This window comes from Dama dama, chromosome 9 (assembly GCF_033118175.1).
Source record: "Dama dama isolate Ldn47 chromosome 9, ASM3311817v1, whole genome shotgun sequence".
Classification (NCBI taxonomy): Eukaryota; Metazoa; Chordata; class Mammalia; order Artiodactyla; family Cervidae; genus Dama; species Dama dama.
This window is the reverse complement of record NC_083689.1, coordinates 88,658,470-88,682,443: the sequence shown is the minus strand read 5'-3', so window position 1 is coordinate 88,682,443 and position 23,974 is coordinate 88,658,470. Positions and strand designations below refer to the sequence as shown.

The window sequence follows — 23,974 nt, the reverse complement described above, 5'->3', positions numbered from 1 at the left end:
CATTTTGCATTTAAAAGAAAGAGAGCCTTTATTATTTTTGTTGATGTTTAGAGCAGCGGGTTATGGAATTTATTAAACCCTTTCTATTCTAGTTGCTGGACTGACAACTATGTGACATAGATATCATTTCTGTTCTACCAATAAAGAAAGAATATGTAGAAAGGATCAATAATTTTTCAAACATCACACCTAGAAAATGATAAAAATAGGTCGGTTATACCCACAACCAAGTACAGCAATTCAAACTTAGGCTGTAACATGCATTAACTACAGTTACACAGTTAGCAGCAGAATTGGGTATTTTGGTGAATTACGTGACTTCACCCTCAAAGTTTTTGCTAAATAATCCCTAAGAACCACATGAATCTCTTTGTCTCTATCTTCAAATTCCTTTCTCTAATTCAATCTCTTCTTGAACTGCTCTATAGAAGCAATCAATATAAAGAATTATGTACATTTTTATACTCTAAGGTTTGACCTACCATACTTTGGACTTTGATCTGACAGTTTTCCTTCTTATTTTTACATACCAAGTTCAGAAGTCCATTTACACTTAAACATGCTTAATGGAAAGTTAGAATGGAAACATACTTAAACAAGTGGTACAATTGGAAAATGTCCAGAGGAGAGCCACTGAAATGACAAAACAGTTAAAGGGTGCTTTCTGAAGGCAGATGGACTAAAAGACAAGACTGGGCTTTAGTCTAGAAAGATGAAGATTGAGTAGGGGCAACATATTGATTAGAGTTTAAAAGCTGTTATATAATATTTCTAGGACAGCATGGATATGTTCCCCAAACTCCAGCACTCTCCTTGGGGGCTATTTCTTTAGACTTTATATATGATTTGTATCTTCTTTCCATGGCATACCTTTTACTCCATCATTATTGCCAACACATATCTATGTATATCTCCCTCTAACTGATTTTATGTTTTCAGAAGCCTTCTTGTCCACCTTTGTATTTCTGGCTGTTCTTGCATAACGCCATTCACTAGGTGAATCCTTAATAATTCTTTATTTAATTGAACTGAATTGTAAATTTTGGATAAACATGAAGCATGGTTTTATGAGGTGGCTGATATGTTTAAGAATCTTGTTATCCCGGCAGATTGAAGAAATCTTTAGATAGATCAAGTACTGGCACTTATAGGTCATTGTTAAGGAATTAGTCATGTTTTCAGAAATAAATTACTATTTGGAGGTGCAAACTTGAATGACAGTACGTCCTTCCAAATGACTAATTGGCATGTTGGGCTGGATGATCCTTAGCCTGACTTAATATGACATTATCTTTACTGATATTTTTACAGGTGGAATTAAATGTGTGTGGAAATGCCATCTATCAATTTCTTTTGAATATCCTGCCAGGTTATAGTTATTATGAAATACTACCATGACTGTCTTTCTAGCTGATATTACTTTGATGAACCTCAGTAGTTTGGCTTTTTGGTCAGATAAAAACTCTGAGAAAGCCAATGTGTTAATAAACTTTTACTTGGTGTTGACAATGAGAATGAAGGATTCTTTTTCCAATCTAGCATGCCCCTGTTCCTTCAGCTAACTTTTTGCCCATAATCTCCAGGTTTCTAAGGGAGCCCCACCTAGATAAACTGAGCCACAGCTGGACCAGAATCGAGTCTCAGAGAACAGCTTGTGGATTGCTTCAGATTATGACCTGTGATAGTGGAAAACCCTCATTACCTATCCCCACCTTTTTTGTCCCCCTTTCTCTCACCTTCTCAGTCTCCTGTAGGGATTCATGTACCACAGCTACGAATTAAACAATTTGGGTTTCTGAAACAGATGGGGAGCTCCATCTGGTGTAAACACGTAGAGGGATGCCCCTGGTGTTACTTAGTCAGAAATGTGGGAGGCAGAGATGAACTCCTCTTCATAAGCCATGCACCCTGTCATGAGCTTCTTGCTCTGCATAGGTGTTGGCGGCCACTTAGACCCTCAAACTTAGGCACAGCCCTGGTAGAGATTATGACTGTTTATAGCCACAACTCTGCCTTTGAAAAGTAACCACTGGTGCAAATGTACATTGTGCAGATAATTCTCTTAGATTGACTTTAAAGACATACCACAATCCCGGTTGGAGTATTTGCACAAGATAAAGCCACAGCCCAGTACCAAGCAGATAACAGACACTCAAAATAGAATTAATATATGAAAGATGACCAAAGCATAGCCTGCTGTGTCCAGGTGAGCAGGGAATGGTAGAGGATATCAGCAATGGGTTTTATCCTTCACATCTGAAAAATGAGGGTAGAGGCTGAGGGCAGAGGTGAGCTGGGCATAAAACTAAGTCTTTAAGAATGAGAGGGAGAATTCCCCTTACTTTCACCTTTTTCTCTATCCAACAACTATGTTACGTAAGACAGGGAAAGCTAAGTTTAGCACAACATCTGTACAACCTCTATAATTTGTGAGACTCTGAGGAAAGTTAGTTGAGTGTGTGGTACTTTCCTAGATGAAAAGGTATTTTGTAAATACTAACCATTAATTTTTTGCATCAGGCTATTGCTGCTATTCTTGTTTCCACAAGCTAGGCAGTGTGCCTTGCTTTTCTGTGGGAGAGATATCACTTCTCCATAAACAGAATCCTTTGGCTATCCCGCCTTGGTTAGCTATTTGATGAAAAGATTAAAGAATAAAGCTGTATCTGAGACCCATTCTGTAGCCTACATATATTTACATAAATTCCTTGAAAAGTAAATAAAAAGAACTACACGAATAAAATGGCAGAGACATGTGAGATCCAAAGCAACTACTTATTTGAAGGGAGGAAAAAGACAGTCTTGTGTCGTTACAATTAAACCGAGGACGCCGGTTCATTTACTATTTTCGGTGAATTTTAATTGAGTTGTGTCTCATTTTTATAAATGTTGTCAATCTTCATTTTCTCTGTCTCCCATGCACCAAGTTAAACACACACACACATGCAGAGCTACATACCAACGTGTTTGGGGAAAGGGGCTGTCTATAGCTACGCCCTAGCACCAACTTCCATATAGTGACACGTAGTGTTACAAACTCTAAAACATCCAACCTTGGGAGAACTCCCATAAGACTGGGGGGAAAAAAAAGCCTTCTTTTAACACATTTATTTTATAGACACAAAAGCTCAGCTAGTAATCAGTTTTGATAACTTTAGATGTCTGTTTCCCTGATGTAATGACTAGACGGAGGCTATAACAATACTTCATTATGCTATTCAAAGTGTATGGCAGGATTCAGTCAGAGCTAGACTCAAAACCTGGCCCACAGCTGAAAGCAGAGATGATGCATTAATCCACAGCAGCACCCTCTCCCCCACGGCCCCCCTCAGCATTCAGCCACTAATAATGGATATCATTTTTCTTCCTAAAACTAGTGGTACTTGAATCAAGCACATGATAGTTAAGGTTTGTTTAGTCTTTCAAGCAGGTGATTACAGGATTGAACTTCCCAAGTGAGAAGCCGATGGAATACAAATAGTTAAGAGCACACTTGAAGAGGGCAAAATTGTCCAGCCCCATCTGTCAAACTGTGCGTATGACATCATCAGATATTCTGCGCTTGTTTGCTGCTATTCAGGCCGGCCAGCCCCGCAGTCTCGGCTTTGTGTTCCAGTTTCCTTTACAGGCCCAGCGGGCTGGAAAATTACCACATGCTGTCACAGTTAGCTCAGCCAGGTCTTGTTATCATTGTTTCCAAGGAATCCATTCATTCCGTTATTTTACATATTGGGCAGACGTCCTGCCACTGAGGCTTGGGCTGCAGTAACTTGAAGGGCCAAACGTTAATGGGCCTCTATTGTTGGTAGAATGGCAGTGCAATACGTGGGAAAAAATACCCAGACAGCTCCCTGACACTGGTTTAGGACCTCTAGACTTAGGGGGTAGCCTGTGAAGATCTTTTATGTAAACAAGCCTTCAACAAACAATGAATATCTCCTGTGTCAATATTCATAACCCATCAATAAAAAAATTTATAAATCTTCAACTAGAAAGAAGCCCAAATGTATTATGGATGATGGAGCTTTTCCTTCAAGTAATCTGTAGAATGTGGGCAAGTCTCCTTCTAAACACTGCTAATTTATGGGGGGGTGGGGTGGGGAGGGCAGCACTGTTGGGGCTGTGAGGAAAGGAAAGCATTTGATCTGAGGCTAGCGGTATTCTCATCGCAATAGATAATACAGTGTAGAAGTTTTGCAGCTTCTGCTGCTGCTACACAGAAAGACAGGGGCCTGGGTGACATGTTACATCTTCACCATGTGTGCAATTTAAGGGAAGTTAGTGAAAACATTAGAAAAGTTGTTTAGGATAACATTAATTTGAAGGTGGATCATGTTATCTTGATTAATTAGAGCACAGATAAATATGAAGTTCCAAGCACTGAAAAAACTCTAGCAATGTAGAAATAGGAAGATACATTCTTTATGGTAGATGGCCATTCTTTACATAGAGCTGTGGTTCTTGTTATTGCTCTTTTTTTTTTTTTTTTAATGAGAAGCATTTGGTTTCTATTTTCAAGATGAATCTGATCTTTTGACCACATAGTGTATCGGAAATGGATCACAAATTGGTATGGATGTTTCAGTTTTTATTATTAACCTCAGAAACATCTTCCACCGGATTTTCTTTGCCTTGCACAAGACTTGATAACAAGACCTGGATACATAGATTCATCCCAATCTGGGACAGATATGGTAATTAGTTAGATGTATTGGCATTCAGAAAAAGCTTGAATTGACATCTTATCATTTTAAACATTTTCATGACTAGTTCAGCTATAATTTCACCTCATTTATTTTATTGATCCTCTGCAGAGTTCCAAATGGCTCTGTAGAAGTTTGCATCAAAACGGTTCTAACCCAAATAATTTCTGAAGAACTGGAACATGATGTTGAGCCCTTGGAGTAGGAGGATAGGCAAAAGAGATGGAAATAGTCTGGTTCTGACAACCAATTCATACCATATTTAAGATAAAATATACTGCATTTTAAAAAACGTTGCCCTATCTGAAATCCAGTTTTGTCACTTTGTCTTTCTTTAAAACATATTCTAAATGAATTCTAATTTCAACTAAGATGATTTTTGTGTCTGGCAGCTAATTTTAAATGGTTCCCCTTTCAGCTGACATTAAGAGCCAATCAAGATAAATTTATTTTTTCTGTAAAAGTAATATATGTCAGGACTAGATTTCCTAAGCCAAGTCCTTCAAGCAATCACAATCACTTTGTAAACCATTGATAATGTCATCTTTGAGAAAACGGTTCCTTCAGTGTATAAAATGTTACATTAAGATAAATATTAAAATGTGGCAGTCTCCAATTAAATATAGTATTTTAGGGAATCTTAAAGAACTTTGAAATGAGTATTCTTAAAAGAATAAATAACATCCTTAACAATCAATTATTTTATTCTTCCAACATTTCTTTCAGTTCTCAATCTGATACTTATGGCAGGTTTCTGCAACATAAAAACAAGTTTTGATAAAGTCTACTCTGACTCCAAAGTTACACTATGAACATTACTTCTGAGATCTCAGAGTATCATCTTTATACCCAGATTGAAAGTAAGTGTAGATTTAACTGCTAATTATTTAATAAGGCAGACTACTGTCTGATTCTTTGTCACATTTAATAAGTGCAATAAATTAAAAAGCAGGTTTTCAGTAAGTGCCAAAAAATTGTTTCCTTAAGCAACACCCTTTATTATCTCATAGTATATACCAAGCTATACTGTTTAGCAATTAGTTTATTATTTAACAATTAACAATAACTCTCAGATGAAAACAAATCATGAAGATAAATATTCCTAATAGTGGCTTTTCTTACAAAAAAAGGCAAAACCTATAATTACTGCAGCTACCTCCTGCATTCAAAAGCAATGACAATAAAACTCAACTCTTTGAATCAATACTCACAATTGTTTAGAATAGATTCAAAAAATGCAAAAAAATTCATGCAGTATATTGCCTACCTGAGAGAAATATTTTCATTTATGAATCCAGTCCAGCAGTGATATCCTTGTGCCCAATTTCTTCTTTGTCACCACCTGGTTCCTATAAAGAAAATGTCTCCAAGACATCACACCAAAGTAACTTAAACTTTTTTTTCCAAATGGGCCTTCAGATCATATTAGAAACTTTTTATAATATTAACAATTTTCTTTCATCTTATATTAGAATCATATAATTTTGGAATTTGAGTTGCCTAACAAGATATGACCATGCAATCATTTCAGCAATTTTCATTCCATATTAGTGAAAACAAATACTAATATAATAGGATGCTAACACGAAAAACCCTAATAAAACATGACAAAACTTTTCATATTTTATTTATGCATTCTTGTTGTTGTTCTCCATTTCAACATTTTCTACTTCAGTTTATGGGAAAGTAGCATGGCCTTGCATGTTTCTGAATATCAATTAAGTAATGTTGTAATGCAGCAGTAATGCAAAAGTCTGCTATCATTCTGATATAGGACCGATACCCTTCTCTGAATCATCAAGTCTTTGAATGAGAATGGTTTCATTTGGTTTTGTTATTTATTTCAATTAAGTTTAGAAACTGAACTATTTGCAAAAAGAAAGTAAGAAACTTTGTAGTTGAGTATGAGGATGCAGCAAATTAAAGAAATGATGCAATTATCTAGATAACTTACTGCATTTCCCCCTTTAAGTATCCATAGAGACAAAGGAGAGTTTTTGGCTTGAATTTTGTAGGCAACTGCCTTCATTTTATACTCTAATTCTCTTTTGTTCCACGGGGGTACCTTTCATCCCCAGTCTTTCCTTAAACATAGTTTATTTGAGCAGGATTGCTAGGAATGCCCAATGAGGAAACAAACTGAGAGGATATAGTCAGATTCTCATCTTGAGAATCTACCAATAGAAATGAAGGGTGTTTTGTTTTGTTTTGTTGATACTTCTCATTGGTATCAAGAAGGATTGCACTGGGATTAAACACAGTATTCTCTCAGGTGAGAAAGATCTTGTTCTAATGGTAAAAGAAGTTGATCTTTTCAGAACTGCTTTGCACATGAAGATATCAGCAGTGCACAACAGGCATAGTTAAAAGGACAGAGAATAACCTCCACACTGTTTGGCAGAAAACACGACCCTCCCATCACCCACTCTGCTTCACCTGTGTATGTGGTGATCTGTGAAATCAAACAGGAAAAACTTTGGCCATGTAAGTGCCTAGAACTGTTCTTTCCAAACATAAACCACATTATCATGGAGTAGAGACATAGCTTCCACATTCTGGTAAACAGAATTTACACAAGGTCAAAATTACCTTTGAAATCTTCTATGGAAAAACACTACATTGGAGGGTATATTTGTTTACCCTGTCTTTAACAAATCCAGCATAACCCATTTGTCCTCTAGGCTGCTATTCAGTAGAAGATAAGATGAAGGCAGTGTCTTGTGTTAATGGTCAAACCTTCAAACTACTCAGATCATTTCATGGCAAGATATTCACAGTATATGTGGCTAGTGATAACCAAGACTTCATCTTTTCTGGATCATGTTTACCTCAGGACATGTCAGTGAGAATAATAGTGTGTAGAGTTTGAGGTTTTTTGTTTTTTCTTGTATGTTTTTTTCTCTCGCTTTTCCCCTCTGCCTGCTCATCCTTTTCCTTTTCTTTTTTCTCTTCTTTTCTTGTCTGAATGAATGTAGATAATAAAGTTAAGTATGTATATGACTGTCCCCACTGTAATTGCTTGTGTGATTTTCTGTCTCCCCTGATAATACAGATTCCATGAGAAGTGAGATCAGATTTATCTTGCTCACTGTTGTGTTCTTGGCATCTAGTTTGGTACCTGCCACGGTGCAGGCACTTGGGAAATATTTGTTTAGTAAATGAATGAATTGCTCAATCAGTTTCACGCTGGCAGACTCATGTACACTTGCCTTAAAAGCAGAAACTAAAGTTATTTCACGCCACCAATGCAAGCAACTTGGGATTCTCTTGGAGCCATTGCTAATGGAGGTCCAGAGGACACAGGGCAGCCACGCTTCATTTCTGGCACTGAGAGATGTTGGACTGGGAAACAAGTTGGCTGACTCCTTTAAGGGCAAGTTTGAAACTGTTGGGATTACGGTGGGAAATTCCCTGGGACATGGCTTATGGCAAGGAGTACTCAATGTATTTCCATGCTGTCCCAACTTCATATTCTCCAAGGTTCTACTTTATTAAACTCTTTTATTTTTTTCCCTGTCAAATATTGCTGGAGTAGGGTAGAAAGGGAATTGTTGAACCAGCTCGCCAACAGATTAACCGAGTATATGACACATTTCTCCTTTTCAAACAGTTTTCATGAGAGTATATTTTGATAAGATGCCCCATAATGTATGGTCTCCATTACAGGACATGGCCTTGCATAGGAGCCATGACTTATACATGTTTAGAATTGGCAGTGGAATATGACCAAATGGCCTTTTGTTGTGTATGTGATTGGTTTTTAACCATGACCATAGAGACATTGTTGGAGAAGGAAATGGCAATCCACTCCAGTATTCTTGCCTGGAGAATTCCATGGACAGAGCAACCTGGCAGGCTACAGGCCATGGGGTTGTACAGAGTCGGAAACGACTGAGCGACTAACATACAACATATACAGAGAGACTAGAAATGGAAGGAATAAGAGAAAGCCTTGGGCTCATCAATATGCAAATGTTTATGACTGATTGGAGTTATTTTATGGCAAAAAGCCACACAGCATTGTAAAGCAATTATCCTCCATTTAGAAAAAAAAAAGAACACGCACACAAAATCTTTTAAGCAGCACATGAATGATTTACAGGCAACATGCTTGGGTTTGTAGAGAAGATAACTTTCTTTTTTTTCAGTGATGACAATACATCTCAGGGAATCAGCAACACAGTAGCTGGCTTGCTGTCCCCCTTTTCACATTCAGGGAAGAGCCAGAGTAACCTGCCCTTGCCCCCATCTTGCCCCTTGTGTGGAGTCATGGAGCCACACTGACAGTTCTGGGAGACTCCATGCTATGTACCCAGTGCCCTGTGCCTCCTGAGATTATCTTGGTGAATTGGGTGGGGGTAAGGGGGTGGTGATACAAGAAGCCACAAAGGCTTGTGGCAGAATTGCTTCATTTTGCTGGAGCATCGTGAAAAACAAAATACTCGATAGAGTAATCAGACAGAGAGCTGCAGCCATTTGTGGGGTGGAAGTAATGCTTGCTCAAAACATCAAGTGAATGGCAGGCAGGAAAATGAGGTAATTATTAGGGTAAAGATGAGTTAGGCTGTAATTGTATTTTAGCTCTCTCTCTTCTCATTCATGTATGATTTGGGGCAAGGTACCTGCCCTAATTCTTAAACTCCTCATCTGTAAAATGGGGATCATATGCTATTTGCCTTTTAAGATTGTTGAGAAAGTGAAATAAGAGAATGCATCTAAAGGGCTCAGGCAGTTCCTGGATTCATAAGGTATGGTTTTTATTAAGATGCTGGAAGTCTGCTTTTGTTGTTGTTGCTCTTTAGTTGCTAGGTCATGTCTGACTCTTTGCAATTCTATGGATTGTACCCCTCCAGGCTCCTCTGTCCATGGGACTTTTCCAGGCAAGAATACTGGAGTGGTTTGCCATTTCCTTTTCTAGGGCATCTTCCTTACCCAGGGATCGAACTTCGGTCTCCTGACTCTACCGCATTGGCAGGCAGATTCCTTACCCCTGAGTCACCTGGGAAGCCTACTTTAGACCACCCCTTATTTTTTTCTGAGTTGGAGAAAAAGTAGTTTTTTTATCTGATACTTCATATCTGATTATAGCATTTCTTAATTAGTTCCAGGGGATATATTTGGTACTTAGATATTTTAAGGATGGAAATTTTACAGTTGTCTCTGAACTGTCTTTTAAGGTAGTATTCAGATTCAGATATCATGCACATTTCATGTTTTCTTAATTTTCAGCTTTAATTATTGTTCAGTTGTGTTTCAAACAACTAAGATTTAAAAAAAAATGTACACCAATTACTTAGTTAAGTCAGATCTTTTCAAGAAAAGGTAGAAATGAATAAATAAGATGATTCAAGATGAAATAGCAGATTACTGTATCTTTATGGACAGTATTCTGTTTGATAATTTGAAGAAAATTGAAAGAACGTGCATCACTTACATTTTTGTATCCTTAGCAATGCGTTATGGATGTTCATTCCTTAAACACTGTGCCCATATTATTCAAACTTTCTTCTTTAAATATATCTTTAAAGGTCTTTTTATTTTAGATAAGTTATTTTTCCTTCTGATTTTTCTTATGTATCTTTTCTAAAGGTGTTAATTCAATTTACCCAGTCTACTTAGATCATTTTAGTTAAAAAAATCAAATAAATTACTTGATAGTTTTGAAGTAGCTCCACATACATGTCCTTAGTATTACCACCATCTTGCCAAATTAAGTGATCTGTTAAAAGAAACAGTTTCTGGCAGAGTTAAGAGTGAGGACTAAGACTCAGCTCCCTACCTCTTTCTCTACAGTTTGTGTTATCCACCTCCATTCTCTTAGGTAACAGAATTCTCGGAAGCACATGCATGACAGGAATGCAATATTCATGGCAGATCCACAGGGACCATGCCATGGTCTGTTGTGAAGCTGCCCATGTCTTATAGGATGCTATAGGGAGAGGACGACTTGTGTTGTGCCATCTCTTTGGGTTATAGCGGAGTTCTTAAGTCTCTATTGTAATATTTCTCTCCTGATATTATAAAAAGTTAGATTCTATAATACTTATAATAATCTTAAAATTTTTATTCTCATTATGATATTACCTGATAAAATGATCTGACGCACCATACCACTACTGCCTCTCTCCGCCAAACTGGTAACACTCGTTTGTTCTTTATTTTTGTGAATCTGCTTCTTTTTTGTTATATTCACTTGTCTCTTATACTTTTTAAATGTTCCATGTAAGTGCTATCATACAGTAATTTTCCTTCTCTGTCTGACTTTTTAAATTTAGCATAATGCCCTCCAAGTTCATCCATGTTGCTGCAAATGGCAAATATGTTATCCCCCTTTTAATGGCTGAGTAATATTCCATTCTGTGTATATGTGCCACATTTTCTTTATCCATTCATCTATTGATAGACAGTTTCCTTCCATATCTTGGCAACTCTAAATAATGTTGCTATGAAATTGGGATGTATGTATCTTTTTGAATTATTATTTCCATGTTTTTCGGATATATACTCAGGAGTGGAATTGCTGGGTCATCCTGAAATTCTGTTTTTAGAGTTTTGAGAAACCTCCAAACTGTTTTCCACAATGACTGCACCAATTTACATTCCCACCAACAGTGAACAAGAGCGATTTTCATAAATTCAAACTCTAAACAACTGCTTTAGAGGACTCTGGACTTCCCTGATAGCTCAGCTGATAGAGAATCCAGCTGTCATGCAGGAGACCCTGGTTCTATTCCTGGGTCAGCAAGATCCACTGGAAAAGGGACAGGCTACCCACTCCAGTATTCTTAGATTTCCCTTGTGGCTCAGCTGGTAAAGAATCTGGCTGCAATGCAGGAGACCTGGGTTCAATCCTTGGGTTGGGAAGATCCCCTGGAGAAGGGAAAGTCTACCCACTCCAGTATTCTGGCCTGGAGAATTCCATGGACTCTATAGTCCATGGGGTCACAAAGAGTGGGACATGACTGAGTGACTTTCACTTGACTTAGAGGACTCCAGTGACCTGCCATAATCTTTCCAAGGTCTTCATGGCTGAGTCACAAAAAAGATAAATTCAGAATAAATTTGCCACTCTTTGGGTGGAAAAACAACAGGCTTCTCCTCTCAGGAGGAATTGTTTCCTGTTTGGGGGAAACAGTGTTGAGAAAGACATGAGCAAAGTTGAGTGGAGTGGAGTGGAAATCTTCACATTTTCAGTTTGTTTCAGCTTCTGACTGAGTCATTTGCTTGCTCTTGAAGCTTAGATTTTGGGACCACCTCACAATTCCTTGTAAAGTACTTTTTTTTTTTTTTTTTTTTTGCAGCTTCTAGGCGTGATCTCAGTGGGTCTATGAAGATCTGTTTTTGCTCCAGTATCTGAATATTCAATAGCTCTATGGTTCTGGGGAATCAGAAAATATTTAAACCTACAAACTACTGTTGGCATTTTTCTGCAAATTACTGTCATTCCTTTAGGTGGTTATGCTGTTCCATTCATAAATGTATGTATTATAGCCTAGTTTTTGATGACTTTCTTTAAAATGATATAAAATCTGGCCACCACAAGAATTCTTTTCTTGTATATGTCACATCATCTTTAAAGCCTTCAAATCCCTTAGTTCTTAGTTGTCACCTATACTACAGTGAATGGGATTCTTTCATTATCTTCTGCTAACTGGCTTTGATGCCTACCACAGGCATTGCAGTTCTACTTTTCTCCAGAGAATTTGTTTTCCTTTTCCCTAGAGTAATTATATTTAAAAATCAGTCTTACCAATTTTCAAAAAACAACAGTGAATTTGGAATTTATAAACTAAATTAAAATTACAAATTTAATAACAAAAAGTAACAATCTTGTGATTTGTGAAGGAAATGTCAATAGATATATGTACTTTTTCCTGTTTAATTGGGTAAACTAAAGAAATCTCTTGAATGGTTCCTACTTCTGTGTTGTTGTTTTGGACTTAGAGTGCCTATTGATTCTCATTTGTATACTTTCTTTTATGTATTCAGGAGTGTTCTGATGCTGGGAAAGATTGAGGGCAAGAGGAAAATGGGGCGAGAGACGATGTGATGATTGGATGGCATCACTGACTCAGTGGACTTGAGTTTAAGCAAACTGAGGGAGATAGTGAAGGACAGGGGAGCCTGACGTGATGCAGTCATGGGGTCACAAACAATCAGATATGACTTAGCGACTGAATAACAGCCATTTTCCGTTTATACCTTTCACAGCGCTTTTGCTGTAGTCCTTGGAGAAAGAGCTCTGTTAGTAAATTGTGTGTGTGTGTATCTACCTGAACTTTTTTTCTGTTGAACATTTTAATGTTTTTTGCCATTGATTAAAAACCTGTATTGTCCTTGGGTCAACTGTTGTATTTTCCTCTTAATTCAATGTAAGGCATTTTTGTGATTCAGGCTCTGGGTAAGTCTGTCCTCTCAGTACAAATTCCCAACATAGAATGCATCATAAGAGTTTTCTTTCTGATGCTGGGGAAAATTCCTCTGTAGACAGTCATATTGTCATTCTCTCTAGGCTTGATTATTTTGTTTGTTTTCTGTTATTTTGATTATTTCTCATGTACGCATTAAAACAGCACTGTCTGGAATTTGTGTATATATAAAGATATATGTGTGTGTGTGTTAAGTTTCTTCAGCCGTGTTCAACTCTGTGCGACCCTGTGGACTATAGTCCACCAGGCTCTTCTGTCCATGGAATTTTCCAGGAAAGAATACTGAAGTGGGTTGCTGGTTCCTTCTCCAGGGCATTATCCTTACCCAGGGATTGAACCCGCGTCTCCTGCAGCTTCTGCATTGCAGGCAGTTTCTTTACCGCTGAGCCACCTGGGAAGCGCCATATGTATAGACATACATGTTTAAATGTATATTTTGAATATAATTTTAACTGCTGATAATTCTTCATGTGTGAATAAGTATAAGAGGTGCTAGCCAGTATCAGATATTGAGATAGTGTGAGTGACAAGTCCTTTAGACTTCAGCTGCTTGCAGAGGTAGAGAAAGCAGGAGGTGGAGCTGTTCTGGAGGAGCTAACAGAACCACTAAAAATTGCCACTTCCAGAATCTCAACAGACCGAAGATGCTTCACTCCAAAATCTAAGCATGACTAGTGTCAATTGAAGAGCTGACTCATTTGAAAATACCCTGATGCTGGGAAAGATTGAGGGCAGGAGGAGAAGGGGACAACAGAGGATGAGATGGTTAGATGGCATCACCGACTCAATGGACATGAGTTTGGGTAAACTCTGGGAGTTGGTGATGGACAGGGAGGCCTGGAGTGCTGTGGTCCATGGGGTCACAAAGAGTCAGACACAACTGGGTGACTGAACTGAACTAAAGTGAACTGAGTGTCAATGAATAACCTAGACCTCCACGTGGCCTTAAGTTGTTACTTTCCTTTGAAGGATTACTATAAGGATATCTGAAACTTTGCAGGGACACAAGCAACAACACATAAGAACTTTTAAAAGCACCTGGAGTACTCTTTTCATCGGCAGTGTTTTATTAAGGAACATTTAGATGAGACTTTTGAAAAGTAAAAAAAAAAAAAAATCAAAGCCTTCAAAGAATCCATCAAGGTTTTCCTTATAACTTTGGCAAACAGGAAAAGGGGCTGAAAGTTGCAGTTTGATTGATACAGAGGTGTGCCCCATCTGTTAAGTGCAAGGAAGGTGAAAAGTGTTAGTCACTTAGTCGTGACTTAGTCACTCTTTATGACCCCATGGACTGTAGCATGCCAGGCTCCTCTGTCCATGGAAGTCTCCAGGCAAGAATGCTGGAGTGGGTTGCCATTTCCTTCTATAGGGGATCTTCCTGACCTAGGGATTGAACCAGGGGCTCCTGCATTGTGGGCAGATTCTTTAACACTGTGCCACCTGCAAGGAAGTTACTGACCTTTTAATTTTGACTCTTGGGGTATATTCCTGTCATGTTCTCTGAAATCAGAGTTCTAATGGTTTACAGCCTTTTTGGTCACTATAGTCTCTTTCAAGTGGACGGTGGAGTAAGCACTTTCTCAACCTCCCCAACGGGGTGTTAATCTCCTGCTTTAGGAGATAACTGTAATGAAGAAGCAAGTTGCACTGACCTTATGTTGCAGGTGGATTCTTTCTGCCAAACTACCTATTTGAATTCTTCTTGATCCCTGTTATAGCTTTTGTTGCTGGGGAGCATGAACCTCAACTGAATGCCTAGATTGCATTATAGTCTTTAGAAGTACAGTCCTGCCTTAAATTTTTCATTTCTGCTTATTTTTGAGGAAACAGTTTGGAATTCTTTCCAAACAGTCCCCAACTCTCTGGGAAAAAATGTAGTTGCTTTGGGCTTTCTGTATTAGCTTCTGTGTCTTTTTATTTTTGTAACTTTGTCCTTCTGGCAATTTTTCCCATGAACTGCAAACATTTCTGTATCACATTGTCATGATTTTGCTCATAGGGCATTTGTTCATTGTTAATTAGGAAGGCATTTGTGGAGACAAACTGATTTCTCTGACAGATGGGAGAACCACATAGCTTTGGTAGGGGTAATTTTCAACACATGTATTTGTAAATTCTATTCAAATTTGAGGAGGTACCCAAAACTTCTAGGGAAAAAAAAAATCTAAGAAAAAATATGCTTTTCTAACTGTTGGTTAATAAAACAGAAATGAAACTTCAAAAAGTTATGGGATTTCTCCTCTAAAGGGAGAAAATTTTCTAAACAAATGGATTATTAGGTTTTAGTCTGTTTTCCTGTCCAAATTTGAAGGAGAAAATTGTGAATTAAAAATAGATGTACAGAAAATTGGCCTGATTAACAAGAGCAGTCCAAGGCAAAGCTATTAATTAAAGATTAAAAAAAATAATTTGGCAACATCTCTCTCACTGAGAGCATTCTTCCTTAATGGCATTGTATTTCTCCTCTAATCGTCTTCTAGACAAACTCATCTCACTGTTTTACTTTTTAATTTTGTCCCTCTTCCTTTTAAAACTTACCTTATATATCCCTTTGCCTGTCAGCCAAAAAAAGGTAAAGTTTTGTTAACAATAATGGTTACTGTATTAACTGTATCAAAATTTTAAACTTTTATGGGAATTTTTGGAGGTAATTATTCTTAAAATTAAATCAGAGAAATTAAAATGTGATAGAGGAATTAGTAATACCAAGGAATATATTTTGGTACAGGCAGAATTTTTGCAAGCATCCTTCAAATTGTATCTGCTTACTTCTGTATAGTAACTATTCTGCTAATTCTAAACACATTGAATTCCTATAACAGAAATGGTTCGCTTGTTATTTGAAAATGGAGTTCATTAATTATTAGAGTGGTTTACATTTCTAAAGTGACTTCCCATGCATTTCCTCATGTGATTATCTCAATAGCCATAAGAGGATAGCACATAGTTTCACCTTTTTTTTTTTTACAAACGATAGAATTGAGCCTCAGAGAGGTTAGTAAATTTGCTCAAGGTGGCCAACCAGTGTGTGGTAGAAATAGAAGAGAAGCGAAGTCTCTGGACTCCTGACCTGGTATTGTTCCATCATTGTTAGTTAAGAGATCTAAGTGATTGAAATTCATCTAATATCCTTCTCTTTGTTCGGTACATATATACTAAGCACCTGTGATACTCTTTGACCCTAGGAGACACTGAGAGGCATGGATATGACCTTGCTCAGAAGGAGATCCCTATCTGGTTGGGAAGGTTAAAGCTTCTAAACAGATGACTGAAAATGTATTGTAGGAAATAAAAATGCTTTAATTGAGGAAGGCAAAATGCTGAGTGAAACTAGAGAATCCTCTAGCTGGGAAGGGAATATTTTTGTCTTCATTGCCAGAGACCCTTGACAATGGCTTCTTAGGATGCCTCAGATATGGACACAGCGAGGTGAAAAAGGATCAGAGGACGCAGAAATAGAGGGGGGATAAAGAGAAAGCTACCAACAGGTGAACCGGTAAATGATCAAGCGTTTGTCTGCATTTTGTTTGCTTTCTATCAGTATGCCCTTCTCTGATCACACTACCCTAGTATTTCTTTGAGCAGATACTTCTCACCAACTCCAAACTTCTAGGGGAAGTGGGGGAGGTTGATCAGGTAACTCTGCTCCAAAGAGGACCACACTGTTAAGTCTGGCCAGTCAGAGTTATAGTGGCCCAGGAACACGCATGCTATCTAGGACCTTTGAGAAAGCACACTTCCTCTTTCTGTTGAGGTTGCGTAGGTGGTAGAATATACGGGTGGACTTCTTTGCTGTCTGCTGGAGAAAGTCTTACGTGGGGAGACGGTTCTCCACGAACCTCTCACCTTTGCGTCTGATGCACAAAGTACTGATTGCTCTTTGTTCCATGTTATTTTGTTCCACTCTAATTTTACTTAGTCCCACTATATTTTTAAATATGTTTGCTTTAGTAAACAGCCTTGGGAAGAGAGAGCTAGAGATCCAGAGTGAAGGAAAGGCAAGGTTACTGCCCCAGTGTATTCAGGTTCCCTAAGCTCATGGTTTCTGTACTGTAGCACAATATACTGCCTGTGTAGGCACCCACCTGGGCTTGTCTGTATCACTCCTGTGGGATCTAGATAAGGGGGTCACAGAAATAGGCTGACGTTTCTGCTGCTGGCTGTGCCGTGAGTAATTAAGCCCTTTGGCGCTGGCCCAAGAGTCTCATGTCTTTTTTTTAGCATCATGTAGCTGAGGTAGGTTAACTCATTACTTATAAGTAGGATAAAATGTTAGATTCTTCTCATTATCCAATGCTTCAGTTAACCAACTTAGATGTTTCTAGAAGATATGTAGAGAGAGAAGTTTATGACAATATTTTTTAAACATCTAGATCAAATTGTGCTGGAATCCGGAGATCTCTATGCATAGTTACATGGACAATCCATTTCCTCTCTTGTTTAAGCTTTCTTAAGTTTCTGTCACTTGCAACCAAAGAATCCTGGTTAATCTTGACATATGAGAAGTAGCTAATAATTTATTTAACCAGAGTGTAAGGCATAGGAGTGGGATTACTGAAAGATTAAATTAGAAATGGATTTCTAGAATCGGTTGACTTGGAAAGAATGGAAAGAATTGGATTTTCCTATTAGACTGCAATATATTGCACACATTTAATTCTTGAATATCAATATAGTAATTTTGCTACAGTGTGTTCTGTACACATACTCAAATAGTGAAAAATACATGTAGGTCTTTATCATTAGCTTTGAGAAGATTAGAACCATATTTACCCATAAGCAAATTCAAATTAAGTGACCTACCTGGAGCTCCATTGTAGTTGGAGAGTAAACCATAGTTTATATGATGGCCTTTAGAACTTCCATGTCTTCTTTCTGGCACATTTCACTTCAAAATATATCATCTGGCAAATTTAAAAAAAGGATGCACGTTAATCACATAAAGTAACCTACAATTTGATATATATACATTATATATGCATTTTAAGTAAAAGGATAGTCTACTAACTTGAGAGTTTCATGTTTTAAGTAAGGGACAAATATATGTGATATTATGAAAGGAGCTTGGAGTATTTCTACCTGCATTTTTACTGAAATACTGGGTAAGACATAAATTCCCAAAGTCTTAGATTTCTTATTTATAAATTGCAATACTTAATCCTGTCTTCACAGAATGACTGAGAATTAAGGAACTGTGTTGAATATATCGTATGTGCTGTATATATTGTATATGTTGTATATTGTATATATTGTATGGGCTTCCTGCATAGCTCAGTAGGTAAAGCATATGCTTGCAATGCGGGAGACCTGGGTTCAATTCCTGGGTTGGAAATTTCCCTTGGAGAAGGAAATGGCAACCTACTCTAGTATCCTTGCCTGGAGAATCCCATGAATAGAGGAGTCTGGCAGGCTACAGTTCATAGGATCACAGGAGTCAGACAGAACTTAGCGCTATCTTTTATTGTATGTGTAGCAAGTATTTGGAAGACAGAAGGGGGAGGTACTTTACAATATTTCCTTTCCCTCGTATGAGATACAAATGTAAGAGGTGTTTTTGAAGCACTCAAATAATGAGGTGATTTTTAAAAGAATAACTCTTTATCTTTTTGGGATAAATTCTGAAATTCTTCAGATAAGTTCATCTGAAAGATAAATACATGACATATGAAAAACAAAAATGGTGGGGGCTTGCCTGCTTCCCTAAATAGTATAACATAGTGCAGAATAAAGATAACTAAAAGACTATAATTTAAACATATAAATCAATACAAATCAGTGAATGAGACTAGATAATCCTAAAACATATACTAATATGTAAACAAATAAAAAGAAGCAAACAGGAAAGAAATATAATTTAACAAATGTTAGAAAAATCAGATCATTATATTATTTTTTATTATTGATAAATTTAATTTATTGTTAATTTTCATTTGGATCTAGGAAAAATTCTTAAAGTGTTGAGGGATTTTTAAGCATAAAAACAATGGGAAAATCTGTAAAAAGCAAATATTTAGTAATCTGATTCCTGTAAATATAATGTGTATGTCAAAAATATGAATAAAAAGAACTGGGAAAATATTTGCAACAAATATGACAAAAGGAAAAGTTCTTGCAAATTAAACATAACTAAGTAGAGAAGTAAATAAAGGTTATGTGCAGCCATATAATCAAGAAAGAAAAACAGTCTAGAAACTTATGGAAAAAATTAAAGAAATACAATTAAGATGAATGTATTAATTATTATTCATTAATAATAATTTTCATTATTACTAAGAACCTTATAGTGTTCTGGATTGCTCATAAGTGAGCAAACTGATCCAGATGTTCTGTGAACAAATTTTTTAATATACATTTAGAAACTTAAAAATTCATGTTTATTATATTCCTCATTCTAAATCTAAATCTAATTTTATCCATAGCCATAAACACAATTTCCTAATCTACTTTCAGCAATCTAGTAAGATAAAAAACCAGTAATTCTCATCCAATTTAGTATATGCTTATCATAGCTTGATATAATAGTAAAACAGGCTATAAAAAAATGAAAAAATAATAAAATAGTTAAATATTACTTACATGTGTAAAAAGTTTCATCCCATCAGTTAAGAATTCGGATTTCAAGAGTCATCTGGGGAAACGTTTGTGGTGTAATATTAAATGAAATCAAAAGCAAAAGTGACACAGACAAGAACACAACTGATACCCATTATGACCAAAAATAAAATGCACTTAAAAAGGAAGGAAAGGAAACGCACCACAAATGAGATCATGCTTGTTTCAAATTGTTAATATCACACGTGTTTTTTATTTTACATTTTATACTTTTGTTTGTTTACCAAGTCTTTTGTTTTTATAATGTGACTTGTTTCTATAGCTAGAAAAAGAAAAAAATCAATGTCTTAAAAATAAAGTACTCAAATGAGAAACAAGCATTCCTCTCATGGATGAAATCAGCTCATCTATAAAACTTTGTACTACTCAAATTTTAGAGTACCTAAGGTAGGAAAATTAATTCAATTTTATGGTACAAAGGTTCAAAGATGAAATGCACAGTATATGCTTGTGATATGAATATTTCTAATACTGGAACCACCAACAGAGAGCACACTATTTTGCATATTTTAGCTCTTTTCTCTTAGCATTACATGACCTTATGCTTGATTTGCATAATTTAAATGACTCCTTTGAGTGGCATGTAGTTGCATAATTATTCTTTTAATTACTGTTATTAACCTGTTTGTGTAATAGCAGATAATTTGAATAGATCTTTTTCATCTTTCAAATTTTGCAGTTTCATATGCAATATAGATAGATTGCATCAAAATGGCAAAATTATATGAATAGACATAAATAGAACTGTAGAATGATCTTTAGGATCATAGATTTTTCTTTTTCCTAAATAAATAGAAGAATCTATGTTATTTGTATAAAAATTATTTATTTGAATAAAATACATATACAAATTTGTATAAAAAATTTTCATCAAAAATTAATATTTTACTATTATATCTTTTATAATTATGGCAAGCCATCCACAACTAAAGTTGAAATACACATTTAATTGATTTTCTTGGATGATACCATTTTCTTATCTTTTAAAAGAATTTTTCTTATGTAATAAAACTGAGAAGAAAATCATATATCAGTAAAGAATGTATGCTCAATTCTACATAACTATATAAAAATAATATTCAAAGTCATATAAATTTTGATATTACTTTTATTTTCTTGAGTTGTCTATAAGCAAAATAATTTGCAAGTATCCTTAAAATTTAAATTATTTAGCAACTATTTCTCCCTCTAGATTTATTAATACAAATAATAAAGCTCAGAATTATAGGGCATGTCAAATCCTTTAAATTTCCTTATTTATCTTCCAGATAGATGAGGCATAAGGATTGTGGATGTAAGGCAGATGTCTGCTACCCCATGAGGCATGGAGGGGGGTTTTGTAACTGGGCATCAGAAGGGAATGGGCAGTTTAGGCTAGGCTGTTACAGCTGTCATCTCTTCCCATAATTAGCCAAGATTTCTTTAAAATTCCCTACATTTTACCATAAGGAAGCATCTGATGGGCCATAATTGAAGTCAGTTTTGTTTTTTTGTGCATATGTATATGTCAGGTGTTATAAGGACAATTAAGAAATAGAAGACAGGATCCTGTCCCTGTTTGCAAAGAGTTGACACTTCCATCAGGGGAGGCCCATCATTGTGCAGGCCTCAGGTCCTCAAATGACCACGTAGTAGAGTCATGCCCTGTTGAGCATCAAAATGTGCAGTATAAAAATATAGGCCCCCCAAAACCAGTCACCGCAAGAAGATATTAGTGCAGTCAGAAGACTGAAAGCAGATGGAGGGGTTTTCATTAAGTGAAAGGAAGTGCCAGGGCTCACCAGGACCAATGGACATCCTGAGTCAAGGTTCAGAAGTGAGCACAGAGTTAGAATCAATTAAACAGTTTAATTATCTGCTTGAGCCAAAACATTGTCTTAGAGGGATATCCCTTTCTCTCTTACTTTTTATTCCATTAAATTACCAAGCCTGCCAATTCGATCTCTTCAACATCTCTCTTACTTGAACTCCCACACCATGTCATCCTTGGAGCCCTTGCCTTAATTTCAGTTCAGTTCAGTTCAGTCGCTCAGTCATGTCTGACTCTTTGCGACCCCGTGAATCGCAGCATGCCAGGCCTCCCTGTCCATCACCAACTCCCAGAGTTTACTCAAACTCATGTCCATCGAGTCAGTGATGCCATCCAGCCATCTCATCCTCTGTCGTCCCCTTCTCTTCCTGCCTCCAATCCCTCCCAGCATCAGAGTCTTTTCCAATGAGTCAACTCTTCGCATGAGGTGGCCAAAGTATTGGAGTTTCAGCTTCAGCATCAGCCCTTCCAATGAACACCCAGGACTGATCTCCTTCAGGATGGACTGGTTGGATCTCCTTGCAGTCCAAGGGACTCTCAAGAGTCTTCAACACCACAGTTCCAAAGCATCAATTTTTCAGCGCTCAGCTTTCTTCACAGTCCAACTCTCACATTCGTACATGACCACTGGAAAAACCACAACCTTGACTAGACGGACCTTTGTTGGCAAAGTAATGTCTCTGCTTTTTAATATGCTGTCTAGGTTGGTCATAACTTTCCTTCCAAGGAGTAAGCGTCTTTTAATTTCATGGCTGCAATCACCATCTGCAGTAATTTTGGAGGCCCCGAAAATAAAGACACTATTTCCACTGTTTTCCCATCTATTTCCCATGAAGTGATTTAGTGCCCCAATAACACTCAACTCAGCTATGATAATAGTTTTTTAACTGACCTCCTTGCTTACTGTTTAATATTCCTATAAATCCATCCTATTTTCTGCTGCTAATATGATCATTCTAAGCCTCAAATCATGAACATTTTAATCCTTTGCTTAAAACCCTGATCTCCTCACATTAGCTCTGATGTTGAAGTATAAGATTGCTGATTTTGGACTGGTTTTGACCCATAAAAAGAGTAATTTTATAATAGAATTGCTTAAAACCTACATCAGGAAATTTGGGGCTGTAAGTAACAGAACATCCAGCTAAATATTTCTTAAAAGTTAATTGTCTCAAATAGAGAATACTTACATATCCTTCAAGGTGTATTTCATACTCTGCTTTTTTTCAACACTTTCTCCACAGGGTTTTCCTGGTGATTCAGATGGTAAAGAAACTGCCTGCCAATGTGGGAGACCCAGGTTCAATTCCTGGGTCAGAAAGATCCTCTGGAGAAGGTAATGGCGACCCACTCCAGCGTTCTTGTCTGGAGAATTCCATGAACAGAGGGGCCTGGCCCTCTAGTTCAGGATCTCCTGGACTCTAGTAGGGCCAGGCTCTTATATATGTATGTGGGAGCCCTTACAGTCCATGGGGTCACAAAGAGTCGGACATGACTGAGCCACTAACACTTAACATATCCTTCAAGGTGTGCCTCATACTCTGCTTTTTCCAACCCTTTCTTCTCATGTTTCCTTTCCCTAGGTAGAGTGAACATATATTCTTTCTAGAAAGAATGCTTATTATTGAAGGTTACTATTAGACCTACCCTAACATTTAGTGCCTTCCTCTTGTAATAACTTCAGGTTCTTTGAGGAGCCATGTCTGATACATCTCCATGTTGCCAGAGCATTCTGCCATGTCTTATAGATTAAGGGAATGAATAAATGAATAGATGAATGAACAAATAATTGACTAAATCGGAGAGAGTCAGATCTTATACCATAGTTGCATGAATGCAATATAATTGTCCTCACTACTTGCCCCAAACCATAGGCTGCAGATTGGAGATTCTCAGAATAATACAGCCTTTCTCTAGATTGCTCCAAATGATTATATATTAATAGTAAACTGAGGTTGTTGCTGAAACAACTACCTTCTTGCTTTCTGGTCTGATACTATAGATACAAATTATAATCAACATCATGATATTGATTGTGTAACTTGCCATCCAGAAGTAATTGGTTCAAATCAGTGCCCTTAAAAAACCGTTACTTTACTCCCATCCCATATGAATATTGCAACCAGGTATATTTATGATTGTACTCAAATAATGCTGTTTAAAATGAACTTGGATTGTTTTAGTGTCACAGTTTAGCAAAATATTTACTAATGTTTCCAGTGAGTACTTTTGAAATTGCTAGCTAATATTCCCTGCAATATTTGTTAAGAGGTGAGACTTCCTTCATTCAAAAGATGCTTATCTAAAGACAGGAAAATGTTGTATGTTACAGAAAATTGTTGTTTATTATTACCGTGTCTTAAATTTTATGTTGAAAGCCTTATGTGATAGAGTAAAACAATAATGAACTGAATTTTCAG

At 36.8% G+C, this 23,974-nt stretch overlaps 1 long non-coding RNA gene across 1 annotated transcript in view; it reads right to left on the bottom strand.

Annotated features, from left to right (window-relative positions):
- Positions 1 to 19,775, bottom strand: part of LOC133061493 (uncharacterized) — a 36,406-nt gene extending 16,631 nt beyond the window's left edge. Inside the window, exons 1-3 of the long non-coding RNA XR_009693998.1 lie at positions 19,709 to 19,775; positions 17,936 to 18,036; positions 5,971 to 6,052 (exon numbers count right to left, since the gene is read on the bottom strand). This is a non-coding gene — a long non-coding RNA (uncharacterized LOC133061493). The remainder of the gene's footprint in view (positions 1 to 5,970; positions 6,053 to 17,935; positions 18,037 to 19,708) is intronic.
- Positions 19,776 to 23,974: the final 4,199 nt, after the last annotated feature.